General features: G+C 39.7%; 1 protein-coding gene across 8 annotated transcripts in view; it reads left to right on the top strand.

Annotated features, from left to right (window-relative positions):
* The window catches only part of LOC140482036 (SPATS2-like protein), a 150,467-nt gene that overhangs the window by 22,684 nt on the left and 109,103 nt on the right, over window positions 1-18,680 (top strand). For 2 of the 8 annotated variants that reach the window (XM_072578901.1, XM_072578902.1), the window contains exon 2: window positions 14,840-14,958. The exons of 5 other annotated variants lie outside the window; for them this stretch is intronic. The gene's annotated coding sequence lies outside the window, so the exon portion shown is untranslated. Of the gene's footprint in view, window positions 1-6,131; window positions 6,152-14,839; window positions 14,959-18,680 lie in introns of those variants that run through there. One more of the 8 variants, XM_072578905.1, reaches the window with a different exon arrangement.

Here is an 18,680-nt window from a genome sequence, read left to right as displayed (position 1 = left end):
CATGGATCCTGGTTCAATTCCTGCCTCAGGCAACTGTCTGTGTGGAGTTTGCACGTTCTCCCTGTGTTTGCGTGGGTTTCCTCCAGGTGCTCCAGTTTCCTCCCACAGTCCAAAGATGTGCTGTTCAGGTGAATTGGCCATGCTAAATTGCCCATAGTGTTAGATGCATTAGTCAGAGGGAAATGGGTCTGGGTGGGTTACTCTCCGGAGGGTCAGTGTGGACTTGTTTGACCAAAGAGGCTGTTTCCACACTATAGGGAATCTAATCTAAACATGATGATGTCTAGGTCATCCACTGTACGGTTGTTGGAGGGATAATACATATATGTTTTTCTTCAAAACAGTGCCTGAGTGTTTTGCACATCTACTGGTGAGGTCAAACACAGTCTTGGTTTAACATCATCCGTCAAGAAAACACCTACGACAGTGCAGCACTCAGATGTCAGCCTAAATTTTCATGTTGATGTTTTAGGCCAAGGATTTTGGTTTCCATCTTCCTCACACAGAAATAGAGAGGCCTCTTTGAGCCACAGCTGATACTGAGTTATTGACCTGTGAAAACGACAATGCAATGCATTTCTTTTCCAGTCTGCGGATCATTGATTTTGGATAGTGCTTCAATCTGACCGGGATATGGTACAGCTTATCTAAGCACTTCAGAAGTCTAGTTTATTTAGTGTTTTGACTCTAAGGTGTTTCCTTTTGTCAAAGTAATAGATAACATTCAATGATGATAGTCCATAATGAAGTAGGCCTTAAAAGCAAAAGCACAACTTACCGGAAAGTTTGTTGCAAGTGTCTGTAATGAGGTTGCAATTCCATTATTAAAGATTAAGCCTCAGAATTACACTATATGAATAAGAATAAGCAAATGCTTTATATTTGCAAAGCAATTCAATTTTTCCATAATATTAAAATAAAGCAATTAATACTTCAGTGGTCAAAAATATATAAAGTAATGGGCATTTTTATGCCAATGTTCATAATTTAAAAGGTAAGAGAATTATAAAGACAATTCTGACTCTAAGGATCATATTGCTCTTCTTTTCAACTCTGGAATCCTTGGTTATATTGTACAAGGGAGAGGAGAAAGGGCACAGAGACTCATGATGCTCAGTTTTCACACCCTTTAGGTGGGCCAATGGGTTTCTGTGAAGCAGCCTGGAGTGCCTTCATCTATAATAGATACACATGTCACAATATCATGAACAGTGCTTCCTTTATGATAATTCTCAGGAAATGCTGATTACATATCCACTTTGTAGGCTTTCTGAAGAAGATGCATCTGCCCTACAAATGTCTACAAAGCTAACAGTCATTTTCTTTCCAGAGGGTCACTGTAGAGATGAGGTCCCCAGGAAATTACAATTATTGCTACTTCAGGTCACTGTGGAGATTAGATCTTTGCTTTCATTGTCCCTGAAGAGTGCTCCAGCACACAATATTGGAGGAGGTTGGTGGTGCATGTAGTTAACAGGGCTGGCATATTTTAGGCATAAGGAATGGAAAGGTTTGATTCTACATGTAATGTTTGCTGAGTTAACTGATCTCATTTACACTGGACATGAAGCTGTTACAATACAGAAGTGAAGAATTATTTGGAAGATCCACATATTGTGGAGCATAGGGTTGTGTTTAATCTGTTACCCAGAAGGAAATGGCTTGCTAATGCTTACTGTCTGAATTTGTGGAAAATGGCATTTAGAAGGGAAAGGTATCAAAGGGCAATCAGAAGCCTTGGAATCAGAGTTTACTCATGAGCCTTTGAAGAAAAGTAAGAAAAAGGGAGGTCAGAATGGATTATTTTGCAATTGTGTTTTTATGGGTAAATAGACTAAAAGCTATAGTTGTGAATAAACAGTAGGAAACATTTCAAGAAACAATTCAAAATACTTAACAAAAATACATTCTGTCGGAAACAAAAACATAGCAAGAAGGATCCATCTGGGGCTTAGTCATGGAGTCAAGGCAAATGTTAGTTTAAAAGAAGAGGGACATAATGTCGTAAAGGAAAGTAAGGAGTTTGATTATGAGGGACAGAAACTAGCAAAGGTCCACAAGCAACTTGATAAAAAGGATAAAATGTAGAAGATGAGAGCCTACTGGCCTGGAATATATAAAAAAAATTAAAAGGTTTTAGAACTATATAACCAGAACTAGAGGAGCAAAAGTAAGATTTGATCCATTTGAAGCAGAGACAGAGGAAATTATTATGGGGAATGAGAAAATGGCAGTCGTTCAACAAATATTTTATGTCGGTCTTTACAAGAAGACATTAGCTGTGTACCAGAATCGGAGAGCAAACTCAAAGTGAAAAAGAGTGAGGAAATGAAGGTGATTAATGTCAGCAGAGGAACTAAAGTCCAACAAATTCCCTTGATTTGATGACTTACACCTTAGGGTACATGAAGAGTTTGCTGCAGAGGTTGTGGATGCACTGTCTATGATTTTCCAAAACTCAATAGATTCTCGGATGATCCCAGCAATTTGAAAATTAGCAAATGTAATGCTGCTATTTAAAAAGAGGGGTGAGATTAAAAATATAAGAGAAACTATCTATTTAGGCCTGACATCTTGCATCAAGAAAGTGCTGGAGTCTATTATTAAGGAAGTCTTAGAAAATTTGATCAAAGTTAACATTGTTTTATAAAAGGGAAATTGTTTGATAATTTTTTCAAATGTTTATAAGGATGTGACCACTGTTGTACATAAAGGTGAACCAGTGATGTTGTATACCTGGATTTTCAAAAGAGATTTAATAAGTTGCCACACAAAAAGTTAGCAGGAAGATAAAGGCTCCTGAAATTGGAGGTAGGTTTTTTTTTGGCATGTATAGATGATAATAGTTGGCAGCTAAAAGTAAGCATAAGTGTGGCATTCTTTAAGTTGATAAGATATGATGAGTGGAATTTCACAAGAATCAGTATTGGGGCTATCTATGAAGTTTGAAATTGAAAAGGAATTTATAATTATATTCTGCATAAAGGAACACCAAAAATATTAATTGATGGAAGGTGTCATCAACAGTGCTATGAGGCATCACCTGCTCAGCAATAACTTGCTCAGTGATATCCAGTTTGGGTTCTGCCAGGGCCACTCAGCTCCTGACCTCATTACAGCCTTGGTTCAAACATGGACAACAGAGCTGAATTCCAGAGGTGAGGTGAGAGTAACAGCCCCATAAACCAAGGTAGATTTAACCAAATGTGGCATCAAGGTGGCCAAACAAAACTAGAATCAATGGGTATCAAGGGGCAAACTCTGCTGGTTGGAGTCATTCCTGGCATATAGGGTGACTGTTGTGTTTGATGGAGGTCAGTCATTTCAGCTCTAGGGTAGTTCTGCAGGGGTTCCTCAGGGTGGTGGCCTGATGGTGTTGTTGGCCCAACCTTCTTCGGTTGCTTCATCAAAGACATTCCCTTCTTCATAAGGTCAGAAATAGGGATGTTCACAGATGATCACACACAATATTCAGCACTCTTAATGACTATTCAGCTACTGAAGTAGTCTGTGTCCAAATGTAACAAAACCTGGATGATATCGAGGTTTGGACTGACAAGTGGCAAGTAACATTCGTGCCACACTTTCATGCCAACGGCAACTGGAACATAGGAACGCAGTCATCTGCAGTTCCCCTCCAAGCCACTCGCCATCCTGACTCAGAAATACATTGCTGTTCCTTCAGTGTTGCTGGGTCAAAATCCTGGAACTCCTTTCCTAACCGTATTGTGGGTCTACCTACACCAGGTGACTGCAGTGGTTCAGGAAAGCAGCCCACCATCACCTTCACCAGGACAAACAGCAATGGGCAATAAATGTTTGCCCAGCCAGCGAGTCCTTCCACCCATGCACGAATAAAATAACTTAATTAATAGAAAATACACTTGAATTGCTTGGTCTGCATAATTTATTTAATATTTGGCTGCATCCCTCACTACATATTCCTCATTGCCATTGGTAATATCCTGATAGAATTTTTATTTAGGAAATCATGAATATGCTCATTTGCTTCAACAATCCGAATTGTCTATAGTTCCATGTGTTGTCTTTTTGAGGAATTTCATTCAAAGCAATTTTTAAAATGTGAAATAACCATATATTCTGCTCAAGAAGCTAGATGCTGTCAAAAAGAGCACGTCTGACTGTTCAGCAGGGTGTCCTGCCCCTGTGACTTGGCTAAAGCAATGTCAGCAGCAATTAGACATGAATCATGAGCTATTGTAAACATACCAGCTCTTACCCACCCACTTCATTCTTTCTATCAGCTATGCATTTCCAAATCTGAGCAATCTTTACTGTCTGTAAGTTGAAATGATGGATTTAGTAAAGCTGGAAATTAAGTTGTAAATGGAGAGTTCATTTCTAAAGTATGAAGCTGCAGATGCTGTAAGATCTTGATTGTTGCTGTGTCAGCCTCCACTGACACACCTTGCCGCCCTAATTCAAACAGAATAGATATCAGTGCAGACAGATATGAGTGACAATATGGTAATTAAGCAAATATTCTCCAAACAATACTAGGCCTGTGAACCTGTGAAACCTTGGGGTCCAAATTGGCCTGCCATGCCTTTGCTCAAAATACTTCATCATCTGGGGGATTTTGAGCTGTTCCTCTAATCAGAGGCTACTTTTGTCCTGCATTTGTTGCCGATTGGTCCACTAGTGGACCAAATCAGTGGCAAGTGCAAGGGTGAGGCACTCTGTGACTGGAGTATCAGCAAGCAGAGTCATTTCATTCAGTCAGAGGCCCAAAGTCAGTCCGGCGAGTCTCTGACTGAATGGATGTGGAGGTGGGTGTTTGAATGAGTCTTAGCTGGACTCATAATCACTTTTCCTATTCTTCCTGACTGTTCAAAACACGAAGGGAGAGGAGAAGAACTCAGGCTGAAAGATGACCCATTTATATGATTATTTCCACTGAGGTCAGCTTGGACCGTGACCTGCTTGATGCGAACCAAGGCCAGTGCTAGTTTAGTCCAAGACACTAGCTTCGTCCCTGTCCCCATTCTCTTCTAGTTATCAGAACTTTTGGGTTTAATGTTTATCTCTCTCTAACTCTGCTTCTTAACCAAAAAGGACAAAAAATGTTTTCATTAGTTCATATTGTTAGTTGGTCATTTTTATAAATTCATTTTAAATGATCACGATATTGATTTGGCATTTTTTTTTCTGAACTTCCTTCTTAGCCCATTTGGTCCATCATGCAAGGCATTTGGATGGGTATATGAATAGGAAGGGCTTGGAGGGATATGGGCCGGGTGTTGACAGGTGGGACTAGACTGGGTTGGGATATCTGGTCAGCATGGACAGGTTGGACCAAAGGGTCTGTTTCCGTGCTGCACATCTCTATGACTCTATGACTCTACTGTCATGCTAAAGCTTATCTTTCTCATATTTGGCTGCCAGGCCCCTGAATGAAAGGAAATTTGAAGAGCACCCCTTTATCCCATGTCTCACATGATCTAAATCAACATGCAACTCTATTTTGTCCTGTATTAGGTTTGCAAACTATAGTGGAGATTTCAGCATTATTTAACACATTCAATCAACACGATAGTAAATTAAAGAGATCCATTTAGAGTTGAATTTAATCTAGCTGCAAACATATTGTGCTTGAAGATGCATTATCCCATTGGAGTGGTAGGATTTGCATGTATAAAATCTGATTGAATAGTAACCTACCAGGTTTATATCACTCAGTCAACAGGTAGGTGTAATTGGATGGTGCAAAATTTGATTTGCCTGATTGATGAAATATAATTTAAATACAGGGTTATGTTTCTGATGGGTCAGCTGCTCAATATTTCATTTGCCAGCCCAATCTTGCAATGTCAATTTTAACACCCATTTATGCAAATTTATGACTAGTTTATGTGGGATCATTGTGACAAATTACTAAATCTTGAAATTAAAAAGTAAAATTATTACATCTCAATGGGTCATAAAAAATATGAAATAAGATGTGCTGTGTACACTCTGACACCTTGGCAGTACTTGTCAGGAAATGTACTGCTTACCATAGCAACAGTTCTAATTGCGCGTGACTGAAAGAAAACTGGATAATGATCTTGGTAAATATGTTATATATAATATAAATCTTAGGTTGCGAGGTGGAACATGCCCCAAGATCACAGTCACGATTTTTTTTCTGGTGAGCAGAACGTTTTGTAATAAACTGGATAATCCTTTGTCCAAAAGCACACATTGTAACTCAAAATATTATCTGCGGCAAAGTCAGACATTCTGTTGTTGTCTGTGCTTTGGACACTTTGACAACTTTATGTATTAAAAAAACTTGTGAGCGGCATGGTAGCTCAGTGGTTAGCACTGCTGCCTCACTGCACTAGGGATCTGGGTTTGATTCCAGCCTTGGGTGACTATCTGTGTGGATTTTGCACATTCTCCCCGTGTCTGTGTGGGTTTCCTCCCACAATCCAAAGATGTGCAGGTCAGGTGAATTAGCTATGCTAAGTTACCCATAGTGTTCAGGGATGTGGAGGTTAGGTGCATTAGTCAGGGGTAAACGTAGAGTATTAGGGTAGGGGAATGCGTTTGGGTGGGATACTCTTCAGAGGGGCGGTATGGACTTGTTGGCTGAAGGGCCTGTTTCCACATTGTAGGGATTCTGTGACCACTTTACCCAAGTTCTTTTGCTGGTGAGGCAGACAAAGGATTATAGAATTTGGTTTGTGTTTCAACTCAATTTTCTTAACAAAATATTCCTTATTTGGAGCACGATGTGAGCATTTCCCAAATTCCCACATTCTCTATCTCTTTCTATCTCTATCCATCTGAGAAACAATATTATCCAAAATGATCGTGTGTTTGAGCTGAGCCATTAGAATCTCCTTCCTTTGTGATGTAGAGCTGGCTGTCTTCCACAAAGGTGGGTCTTGCAGGTCAAGATTTTCTCCTTGGTCTTTTTGGGTTGATGCATGGTCTTTGGCTTTGAGTGTTGCTGCGTGTTTTCACTGAGGGGGTGGCTTCCAGGTGTGTGTTTTTCTCCCCGCTTTCCCCCAACTTTCCAGAATGTTTTGTGGCCTTTTGCCAATGGGGTCATGAGCAGAGTTCAAAGCATCCAATGGCGTCGCACCAATGCCCTTCATTGTTGCCATGCTGTTGAGAGGTAAAAAGTGTATGTCCTCAGGCACTGGCTGGAAATCAAAATGCCAGGAAATCTGATTGATCTGTTGCCAATACACAATCCTTGAGCTGGTTGTAACTGGTTCCCTGAATCTTTGTAGCTTCTTTGACCTTGGTTTCTACTGCTCTCTGTAGCCGATAACTGCTGGTTGCTGTTTAATTTAGTTCAGCCAATTTTCTGTCAGGTTCGATTTCTTTGGCTGTGGGTCAATGTAGAATGCCCATTTTTGGACCCATGGTCACTTGACCACGTTGTCAACTTGGAAAGTAGACAATTTCATAAATCATTTACTGTATTAGAATGATACTCCCTTGCTTGCCATTGTCGATGAGGCATGTATATAAAGTAATTGAAATGATTAACAATCTCATTGAGGCAGAGACAGAAAGTCTATGCCAACATATTGACCCTGTGCTAAACATAGCACCAAGAACTGCATGTATAAATTGTGAAATGATAAGTAGAAACAAATAAAAGGTAACCCATTTTAATCAAAAATTCAAGTGTTCAAACTATTAAAAAAACCTGAAATTTTTCTTAATAATATTTACTCAGGCTGTCAATAAATTGCCAGTAAAATCTTATGATGTGACTGTAAAGGTTCAATGTAGCAGTACAGAGTTGTCTTTTGACATACAATCTTCCTTTAGACCACTATGTTTGAACTGTTTTGGAGCACTATACTAAATAAATTGGGACAGTGACACCCTGTCAAATTCACTAGCAAAAGACAATCAAATTGCCCTCGCAATGCTATTCCATTTTAAATTCTAATGGGACCTTATGCCAATGCATTCAAAAAGATGAGGCAAATTCCCCACCTTTCTCCAATCCAAAGCCTACCTAATGGTCTCATTATTGAAATGGTTCTGCAATATTGTGAGGAGCACAACAGTGTCCTGAAATGAACACAGGATTTGAGGAAGCTATTTGCAGTCCTGGAGTTGTAGGTGGGCTGACCTGTTCCAATTTTTATTAGTTTTCTGCTGTAAGGATTGCATTAAGACATGTTTACTCAGCTCTGCAGAGAGGACAGTTATCGGTCAGTATCCTGGTTTTCCTAATGGGAAAACAGACAGACAAGGAGATGGAAGATGTTATTTGAGCCTCTGAAATGATCACAGGCATCAGAGCAGAATCTATACCTGGACACTGAAGCAAAGATGAGAAATTTCCAATTCTCCTGAAGGCAATTGGAGAAATGTAATAGCAGTTGGCTGAACAGCAGCAGTCCACTTTCAAGAAGAGAATTGAATTATCCGTTCTAGTCAAATGAATCTCTTTCTTTAATAACATACGTAATTGGAGGTTTCCAAGCAGCATGTGTTGACGTTTGTGACATTTGTTACTCAGCGGCTAACCACTGCATAAAGAAGATACTGATGTTATGTTTTGGTGGGTCATGAACTTCATATTGTTCCTTACAGAAATCAAAACAGAGTGCTACTTAATTCCAGAAACTGGCATAGTTCCTGCTGTTGCAAGGGGGAATTAGCAGGGGAAGGGAAAGTACCTCACAAAGTTCCATTTAAATGGAGCTCCTAGTTAAATGAAGTGATATACTTGATATTTTGATTCTAATGTTCCAAAATTCCCTAAATAAAGGGAAAATTCGATTTGATTGCAAGTTGGCAAATATCACTCCTTTATTCAAAAACATAGCAGAATAAGGCAGGAAACTAGATTAACATCCATCATAGGAGGACATTAGAAGTTAATATCAAAGATCTTTAGAAGGACATGGGCCAAGTGCTGGCAAATATGACTAGATTAGGTTACGATATGGTCGGCATGGACGAGTTGGACTGAAGGGTCTGTTCTGTGCTGTACATCTCTATGACTCTATGTTAGGAGCAGGAACCTGAGACTAAGCTTAGGGGAAATTGAATTTTCTCATAGGTGGCTGAGTGTCTTTGGAACTCTCTACTCCCAAAAGGTGGTGGAAGAAGATTTTGATTATTTTTTTCTGCCAGGGTAGGTTGATTGTAGATGAGCAAGAGGGTGAATCGTTACCACATTGGGCAGAAATGTTGAGTAATCAGATTAGTCATGATTGTGTTAAATGGTACATCAGACTCGAGGGGCCAAATGATTTATTCCTGCTTCTTTTTTGCATTGTTGAAGATATTCATGATCTGCTTTTATGACTGTTTGTCTCTTGTTGTAAGCACTTGGTCCTCAGGCTGGTAGAGGGTATAGTGATTGCAATGAAGTCAGCCAGGAGAACCTCATCGAGCTCCCTGATTGGACCAGGTTAACAGCCCCCATCAGGGAGCCTTGGCTGTGAGGAATCTGGATCAGCTGTCCATGTATAAATAAAGCGTGACTTGGTGACTGGAAATGGAAAAATATATGGATAAGGGTGAGCCATTGGCATTGTTGTTCTTGCCTTGCTATGCAGCTGTTGATTCAGTTAGTAAGGTGGCATGGTTTAGTATCCACTTATTTGGTGAAAGGTAGGCACCTCACACATTGCTCTTCACTGAGGTGGAGGCTGGAGAAGTGCTTCCTGAATATCATTAATAGGTACTGCCCTGTACACAGCCAATTCTCTTTGCACTCTTTGCACTGAGTCCTTGCCATGTTGTGAACCAAGGTTTGGAGCCCATCACTCGGGCAGGGTTTCTATGAACAGAAAATGTACCGATTTCCCTTCAAGATCAAGTGTGCTAGAAAAACTCCCCCAACATCACTGTACATCCACAATTTTTGCAACAGCAAAAGTAACCACTAAGCACCTTGTCTCCAACTTGGGTAGATCACCCTTTAAATTAAGTTTGTAAGAGGAGTCCAATGTGCAAAATGAGAGAATGAACTGGACCTACGTGCTCCAAAATGGAAGGGCATACATCAACATACCATTTAAGGATTTTTAACATCATTTTGCAGGTTTCTGGTACCCCCAGGCTATGGCATGCTAAGCTTTAATCCTGTCAGTCAGAGCACAACACATGGCCACAAATGTTTGGGCTTTGTATGGTGCCTGCATCAGCAGCATTACAGAACTCAGCTTCACAATCTAAGTGCGATTTTTAAAAAAACTGAAGGGGGAGAAAAAGTGATTGTGGATTTCAATAGGAAAATAAATGATTGTTGAAGGATTACTGCACTCTATAAAAGTAAGTAACCAAATACTCTTTGTAAGAACTGTTTACACAGCTGTTTGTTCAAGAGGTGAGTTCAAAGACAATTTGAAGCCGGGGTGGGGGAGGGGGGAGGGGAATGGGGTGGTGTGTGTGTGTGTGTGTGTGTGGAGCTTTGGCTGACAACAAGTAGCTGGATCTGTTTAGTCAGATGGGAAAGGTCTTCTGCCTACCAACAACTCGATGATTAGCTTCCAGGTAGGTGAACAGCTTGTTGATGTTAATGTCAATTCAGTTAGAAGCCATTGGATCTCTGAAGACGAAGCTGCTTTCACTCTGCAATGAAAAGCATCTCACATCTGAAGATAGCCAATTTATCACCCCTTTCTAGTTGCTGTAAGGTGTGACTTTTAATTGATAAATCAAAGTGGGAACCAGTCACACTGCCTCCTGCAAACAGATAAAAGTATCTGGAGAAAGAAAATTGAGGAACAGCATTGTGATTGGCACAAGAATCATCACAGCAAACCCTGTGGAGAGGAACCACTGAACTGCCTTCCCATCCTGTTCCCCCTAACCCTAACACCCATGTTTTCTTTTTTCCTGCTTGTGTCTGTATAGGTTTTGAGGGTGGGGGGGGGGGGGGGGTTAGTCTGTTAAGGGTGACTGGAGTTTCAACCGATAGAGTTATATGCTGATGGTGTTTAATTGTCTGTCTGCAGCTAGAATCAGTTTATTTATACTAACATTCTTATTCAGTACAGAATCTGGGTTTGTGCTTCTGTCAACTGGATCAAAAGGAGAGGTAAATTGGGGAATTCCGTTTACTTATCAAAATCTGTGACTTTTGTGATGACTGTGAAGATAGTTGGTCTTGATTTTCAGAGCTCCACCAGTGAGTGGCAACTGTGATTAGAAGATTGTACAATTGTCAGTGTTGCCCTGATAGCTGTATTTGTTAACCCCATTTCTCGCCTCAATGGCACGGTCTTTGTTCTGGAAAGGCAGATGCATGCTGGACTTGGGTCAGTTACTCCAGAGGACAGATTGCCAGTGGCTTTTGGAGCAGACATGTGGAAAGACTATTATTTAAAAGGCCTGCCATGGCTCCCTGGGATTTCACCCCAGTTGTTAAATATTCACACATGTAGGCCTCACCCCTCACAACCCATCACTGTTCCCACACTCTCCATGCCCATCCATGCCCATCTATGCTCTCATACCCCCCATGCCAACCTATGCCATTCCAATGCCACTATGTTAATTCAGGTGCCTCACCTGTTCCAAGTCTCTTCATACTCTCCATACCAACATGTGGCCTTTCACCATCTCATCTTATGGCCCATGGCAACCTAGTGCCAACTCATGACACTCAATCATCCCCATGGTCCCTTATGACCCTGATGCCAATGCATTACCAATGTATATATCCCACTCACCAACCTTTGACCTTACACCCTCCATGGAGAAAGTGAGGACTGCAGATGCTGGAGGCCAGAGTTGAAAAATATGATGCTGGAAAAACACAGCAGGCCAGGCAGCATCTGAGGAGCATAAGCCCTTCTTCAGGAATGAGGAAGGTGTGCCAAGCAGGCTAAGATAAAAGGTAGGAGGGAGGGACTTGGGGGAGGGGCGTTCGGAATGCGATAGGTGGAAGGAGGTTAAGGTGAGGGTGATAGGCCAGAGAGGGGGCGGGGCGGAGACGTCGGGAAGAAGATTGTAGGTCAAGAGGGTGGTGCTGAATCTGGGGGTTGGGACTGAGATAAGGTGGGGGTAGGGGAAATGAGGAAGCTGGAGAAATCTATATTCATCCCATGTGGTTGGAGGGTTCCTAGGCAGAAGATGAGCGCCTCATCTTCCTCCTAGGAACCCTCCAACCACATGGGATGAATATAGATTTCTCCAGCTTCCTCATTTTTCCAGCATCACATTTTTCAAGTTACACCCTCCATGTCAACTCACCCAGTATCCACTTTGGACAGATCTCAGGAGCCATGCTGACATGAACTATGATCATGTTCTCAGTATCTATTACAGACTTCGATATATAAAACAAACTTTAATTCATAAAATCTGCTTTTCATACAGTTACATTCTCTTGAGTGCTGAATTTTGTTTTCAAATGCAAAGCATTTGCATTTATACCCCACATCAAAGATAACTAATCCTTTAATAATCTCCTTGAGCTATCAATAAACTGAGAATTTACAGCTCCTCACTATGATGATGGTAGGTTTTAGAAAGCAGTAAAGTAGTAATTATGTTATAAATTTAATATTTAGGATTATATCAACAAACATCTATTGAAGTTGCAGGCATGAATTTTATTTCAATTTACAGCCACTAGGCAGTGGCCTTTTCAAAGTGTAAAGGTGAGAAGACTTAAATAATTTGACAGTTTGATAGTTCCACAGAACCCACTTGTGCACATTTATGTCTATTTTAAAATTTGAAATTCATATGCTGCAGGGTAAAGTATTTGGTTCAGCAAAATGGGTTCAAACAACCCTGCTGAGTTCAGGTTTCCCCCTTATGAGAGTCCTGTTCTTTTCTCGTACTTGTGAAAGTAAATCTGTTGGAAATGGAGACAAGTCTTTTGGGATTTCTATTCCCAGTGCCATTCTGGGTAAACTGTGGCGTCTCCAAGCCTCTGTGAAATCTTGGAATTTGGCTCACTAGCATATCATTGCTGTTATTTGAAAAACTGGAGCAAGTGAACAATTATAACTGAAAGAGGGCAAAAGGGGAATAATAATTTAATTTTAATCCAATATCTTTGGTTTCAATGCTTAATTTTTTTATTTCCCACCGAGCTTTCATGCAAATACGTGACAATTTCCTGGCTTCTGCAAAGAGTCTGCCTAGTGTATATGTCCATCTGTTTCTGGCTTCAGTCTCACTGACAATGTCATCCTGACTGCTCATATTGACCATGAGCCAAAATAACAGCTGGAGGGAAGGATCACTTCGGGTGAGCTGCTAACAGCTGTAGATCATGTTATAAACACTTCAGAAAAATGTTAAAATGGAATCAATTGTAATCAAGAAAGTGCTAACTTTTGATGACTTAAAAAAATGAAACTAAATTGGAATAAAGCCGCATGCAGAGATTTTGTTTTCCCAGTGTATACAAGGCAAGCTTCGGAAAATGGGGAAGTACTTTGATTAACTTATTCTATGACTTGGTTACTTCTTATCTTCATAGCTTGTGCTATGTGTGCAACTCATTTATCTTGAAGGCCTGCAAAGGATTTCCCCTGTCTTCCCATAGATTTTCGACAATATTGCAGCCTTTATACAGCCAGCCAGATTTTGCTTTCTAATGTCTTCAGGCTGGAGGATACTTGCAGTGACCCTGAAGCTGAGGGCAGCGTGTTTTCGTGTCACTCCAGCTGATGAATGTTTGAATTGAAAGTTCAACTTTATCTGTATAACGCCATTGTCTAAGTCTTTTGAATTTATTATTCAAAAGGGTGCAGACAATAATCTTCTCTTAAATGAATTGGAATATATTCTCATTTCTTAGTTTTTGTCTTAACAGTTTGACTCAACTGCAAACAACCTTCCCTCAGAATCAAAAGGCTGTGGAGTTTGCTTAAACATTTGATTATATGGACTGATGCAGCATTTTGGCTATATTATGAGAAGTTACACTTGTCAGACACAAAGTCAAACTGAGGTCTCACCTAGCAGCTGAAGTAAATGTACAATTATGTGGCTCGGTGTCATCTTTCATTTTATTATACTGCTGAAGCATCTCAAGACATTCTATTTTAAAGGGGCTGTCTCCATTGAAGTTGCTGTTAGAAAAAAGTGTGTAGTCCAACATTACCCTGACAAATGTTTATGTCTCAAATCTCCTCAATTCCACCATCCAAAGAGTTTAACTGGCAAATCATCTAATTTACTGTTTGTGTGATATTGCTATGCAAAATTAACAATGGTGATGACACTTTAAAAGTCATTTGCTGCCTGTCATATGAAGTTTGGTGTGATAATATGCCATATAAATGCAATGGTGTTACAATTGGAGTGTAGTACACTTGGAGACCATTTTATATGGCATTAACCTGATAGATTTTTCAACTCCAGTATTTCAACAACATATAAAATCATATTATAAACACTGAGTGACTACAAAACACAAATTGTATGATAAGAAAGAGACACTTAGTTATATGAACTGTAACTTGCTTTAAAATTTGGTTTAATTTGAGGCTTTTTTTTGTGACCACACCTCCATACCTCATCTTAATGTGGCTTAATTTATGAAGCAGCAAAATCCAGAACCATGGGTAAACAGTCATTGATGGGGCAATGCTAAAAGTGTCTTTCTCTGTTTTGCCTAAAAATTGAAAATGCAGCAATTGATGACTAGCAGACACTACAATGTTATCTGATAGCTTGCCATTTCCATTTCAGTCGAGAGAAATAAATTATAAAAATGAATAAAGTTATCACCCCTCAGTCATATTATTAATCTTTCAAGCAATTTTTCTCTTAATTTCTTCCTACGTTGAAGTAGAACAAAAGGATTCCTTCTTACAGAATCTCTGCTGCCTCTGCTATTAATTAACTCTAAAAACACTTTGGCCTGTTTTATTGTATTCAGGATACCTAGACAAAGGCAATACACGTGGTACTGTGGACAGAAGATTTCCAAGTATTCCTGGGAGTCAAGAAGGTTAATTGGATGCTATCCTTCATTGAAAGAATGAGCTGAACATAAAAGTAAGGATGTTATGCTTCAGTCAAACAGGCAATGATGAGACCACATCTTGAATATTGTTTGCAGTTTTGGTCTCCTTATTTAAAGAAGGATGTGAATACATTGGAAGCAGTTCAAAGGAGGTTGACTAGATTGATACCTGGAATGGATAGCTTATCTTATAAGGATTGGTTTGACAAGCTGGGCTTGTTTCCGCTGGAGATTAGAAGACCAAAGGAGTGACTTGATTGAAGTGCATAAGATCCTGAATGGGCTTGACAAAGTGGACTGGTAGTCCAGTGAAGAACTGGGAGGCATTGTTCTAAACTTAGGCATCACTCTTTTAGAACAGAGGTGAGAGTTGTGCAACTTTGGAATGTTCTGTTCCCGAAGGCAATGAAAATGGAGTTATTAAATTTTTTTGAGATCTAGGCATTAGATTCTTGGAGTGATGATTTGCATCAATTGTATGTATTTTGCAAGGGGGATTAAAGGAAAATATTATACATTGCGAGTTATTAATGCAATTTATTCACATTGTAACGCTAGTACATAATGAGCAATCTCATCAGAACTGTTTTAATTTTAATAACTATTTTTTAACAAGAATGCATTTTGACATGTTCTTTGCTTCTTTGCAATTGATTTCTCATAGATAACACAATGACAAGGTTTCCTAGTCCAGATAAAGAAATTGGACAATAAACTGCATTGATAAAAAAGATTAAACACTGAAAATCAGTTCAATACCAGGCAACCTTCAAATTCTAGGTCAAGTAAAATTTGGTAAAGGACCAGAATTAAGCAATGCAACTGGTAGTTACCAAATATATTGAAGACATTAGCTACAAACCTCTGAGAAACCCTATTAGCATTTCAAATGCATCTAAGCTAACAATTCCTTTCACTGTTAATTGCTGAAATACTTGCATGGCTAAACATTTTCCCCTCACCAAAAAAAAACCTCTGGTATGAATGACTGTTAACATCAACTGCTATTCTGGATGAATGTTGTGTATAGGCCAAAGGGGCCTTTGTTTTATTAGGTAACGAGTAGCATTGAAATGGTGTCAAAGCCCTTTCAGGTCAGGGTGGTCATGACTTTATCGTTAACTATCTGCCCTAACAAGCAGGGTCAGATTAGATTGCTGTAGTTACAAAATCAAAGGTTAATGTACTGTCAAAAATATTGTTTATTTGTATGTACTGTTTGTTTTGAATTTGTTTGCGTTATAATAAAGCATTTTGAAAATCTTCTGCTTTTGAGCATTTGAAAACTGCAAATGTTTTGGTCTTCTTATTGAATTTCTTTGGCTTATCATTTTCCTATTGTATTTTTAGAATTTGATTAGTTTTAAAGAAGAGAAAAGAACGTATATGTACGTGTCTTTTTTGACATTAGAATTTCTCAAAACAATTTACAACCAATAAGTAGATTTGGAATAATGTAAGAAACACAGCATCAAATGTACACCCAAGTTCTTGCAAAAAAATCAATAAGTCAAAACAACGTTGGATTAGGGATAAAAGTTCTTCAGAAAATCAGCAAACTCTCCTACTCTTTAGCTTCCCCCTTCGGTATTTCTAAATTGTCAGATAGCCTGCCTGCATCCTTTACTGAATGAGCAAATATTTCCTCAAACTAAACATTGACCAAGCCGTTGTCTTTAGTATCGGTTAAAAACTCCACTTACTGGCCACCAAACCTGTTCTTTTCTCGAGAGATTGCCTGAAGTTGAACCAGATTATTTGTAACAATAGTATTGTATTAACTCTGAGGTCACCATCTGAACACCAATTCTCTCTATCGCTGAGACAACTACAATTCTGTCTTCTAGTTTTATAACATCATCTGAATCTATCCCACCTCAGTTCATCTGTGCCTGAAATCCTCATCCATGATTTTGTTACCTCTAGAATTGATTGCTCTGATGCTTTCCCACTCAGCCTCCCATCTTTCATCCTCCATAATTTTGAGTTTGCCCACAATGTTCCGGCCATATCCTAAATCCACTGAGACTCTTTTCCCCATATGCCCCTGTGCTGTGTTCATTCTTTAGTTAGCAGTACCACGATCTTAAAAGTTTCATTCTCATTTTCACCTCCCTATGGCCTTGTCCATCATTATCTCTGTAACCTACTTCAACCCCATAACCATCCAAGAACACTTTGCTCCTCAGTATCCCCACTGAAGTATTGAAGACTTGTGATTTAAAACGAGCCATGCCTCAAAAGATGCTGTTTTATCCAGCTGCTGGTATTCATCTGATGCGTTAAAGAATTGCTGAGGTAAGTCCTCTCTGTAAAAATAAACAGATGTAATCTAATCCAAAAGGTCATTACACCTCCGTTAATGTACTGTTATTATCAGCATAAAATGAAGATGTCATAGACAATGCAGTTTGTCAGCAACTACTTACCAATCCTGCTCACACATGATTGGTTTAGATATCACTGAAAATATTTGACTCCACATTTCATTGTGGGATTCACTGAAGTTCTCGACTGAACTCCAGAGGTCAGATGGGATTGACTGCCTTTGATCTCAAGGCAGCATTTGACCGAATGTGGTATCAAGGAGCACTCATAAAATTGAAGCCAATTTGAATTTGGTGAAATCTCTCCACTTGTTGGAGTCATATCTTACATAATTGAAGATATTTGATTGTTCCTTTGATCTCTAACAATCAAACCAGCCAAGTGTACTGTCAGATTCATGTCAGAAGAGATCCCTTTGTTTTACCTGAAATTTAGATACACCATTCCAAAACATAACCATTTTTTTAAAACCTTATTTGCAACAACTCGGAAAACATTCAGGCTTCAAGCTGATTAGTGACAATAACTTTTCATTCCACAAAGGTGACAGATAATGAACATCTCCAACAAAAGTGAATGTAAGAAACCTCGACCACCAACCCTATCCCCAACTATTCAATAGCATTAACATCTCTGACTCCTTCACCATCAACAACTGACCAGGAACTGAACTGGACCCGTCACACCCATTTTGTGGCTACAAGAGATCAGATGCTGGGGATCCAGTAACTTACTTCCCAACTCCCTAAAACCTGTTCACCACCTTCATTGCACAATTCAGGATTGCAATGTTATATTGTTCACTTACCTGCTTTAGTGCAAATCATTAACTCCCATCACTCGATATGTCTATACTACACAGACGACAGGATTTCAAGAAGACAATTCATCAACACTTTACCACTTTTTCAAAGACTTTAGGGGGTCCGTCAGCTCACTTGGCTGGATGGGTAGTTTGTGATGCAGAATGATGCCAAGAGGGTGGATAAAATTTCTGCACCAGTTGAGGTTAACATGAAGGACCCTCCTTCTCAATCCTTCCCCTTGCACAGTGACACACCCCCCACCCCTGTCCCCCGCCAGGTTAAGTCACCACCAGTCGTCTCTCTCTAATGAGAAAGCAATCGTATTGTCCTCTGCAACTTCTGCAACTTTACCTTATCATGGCTGAGTAAGGATGGATAATGGGACTCGGCAAGATGGCGGTGATTCTGTAGAACTGCTGTGGACAACTCTGCCTAACAGCCAAGGCATACTGGTGTTTTTTGCCATTCCTGGCCAACTTATGTGGAGGAATTATTAGTTTAAAACCTTACAGAACACATATTTATTAATATTTGGGAGTGGGAAGGATGCCAAAGGGAAGAGGAACAAGCAAACAGTGGCAGGGAGGAGCGAGCAAACAGTGGCACCACAGCATCTAGCA

This window comes from Chiloscyllium punctatum, chromosome 10 (assembly GCF_047496795.1).
Source record: "Chiloscyllium punctatum isolate Juve2018m chromosome 10, sChiPun1.3, whole genome shotgun sequence".
NCBI lineage: Eukaryota > Metazoa > Chordata > Chondrichthyes > Orectolobiformes > Hemiscylliidae > Chiloscyllium > Chiloscyllium punctatum.
Note: the sequence above shows the minus strand (reverse complement) of the source record. Positions and strands in the feature narration are given on the sequence as shown.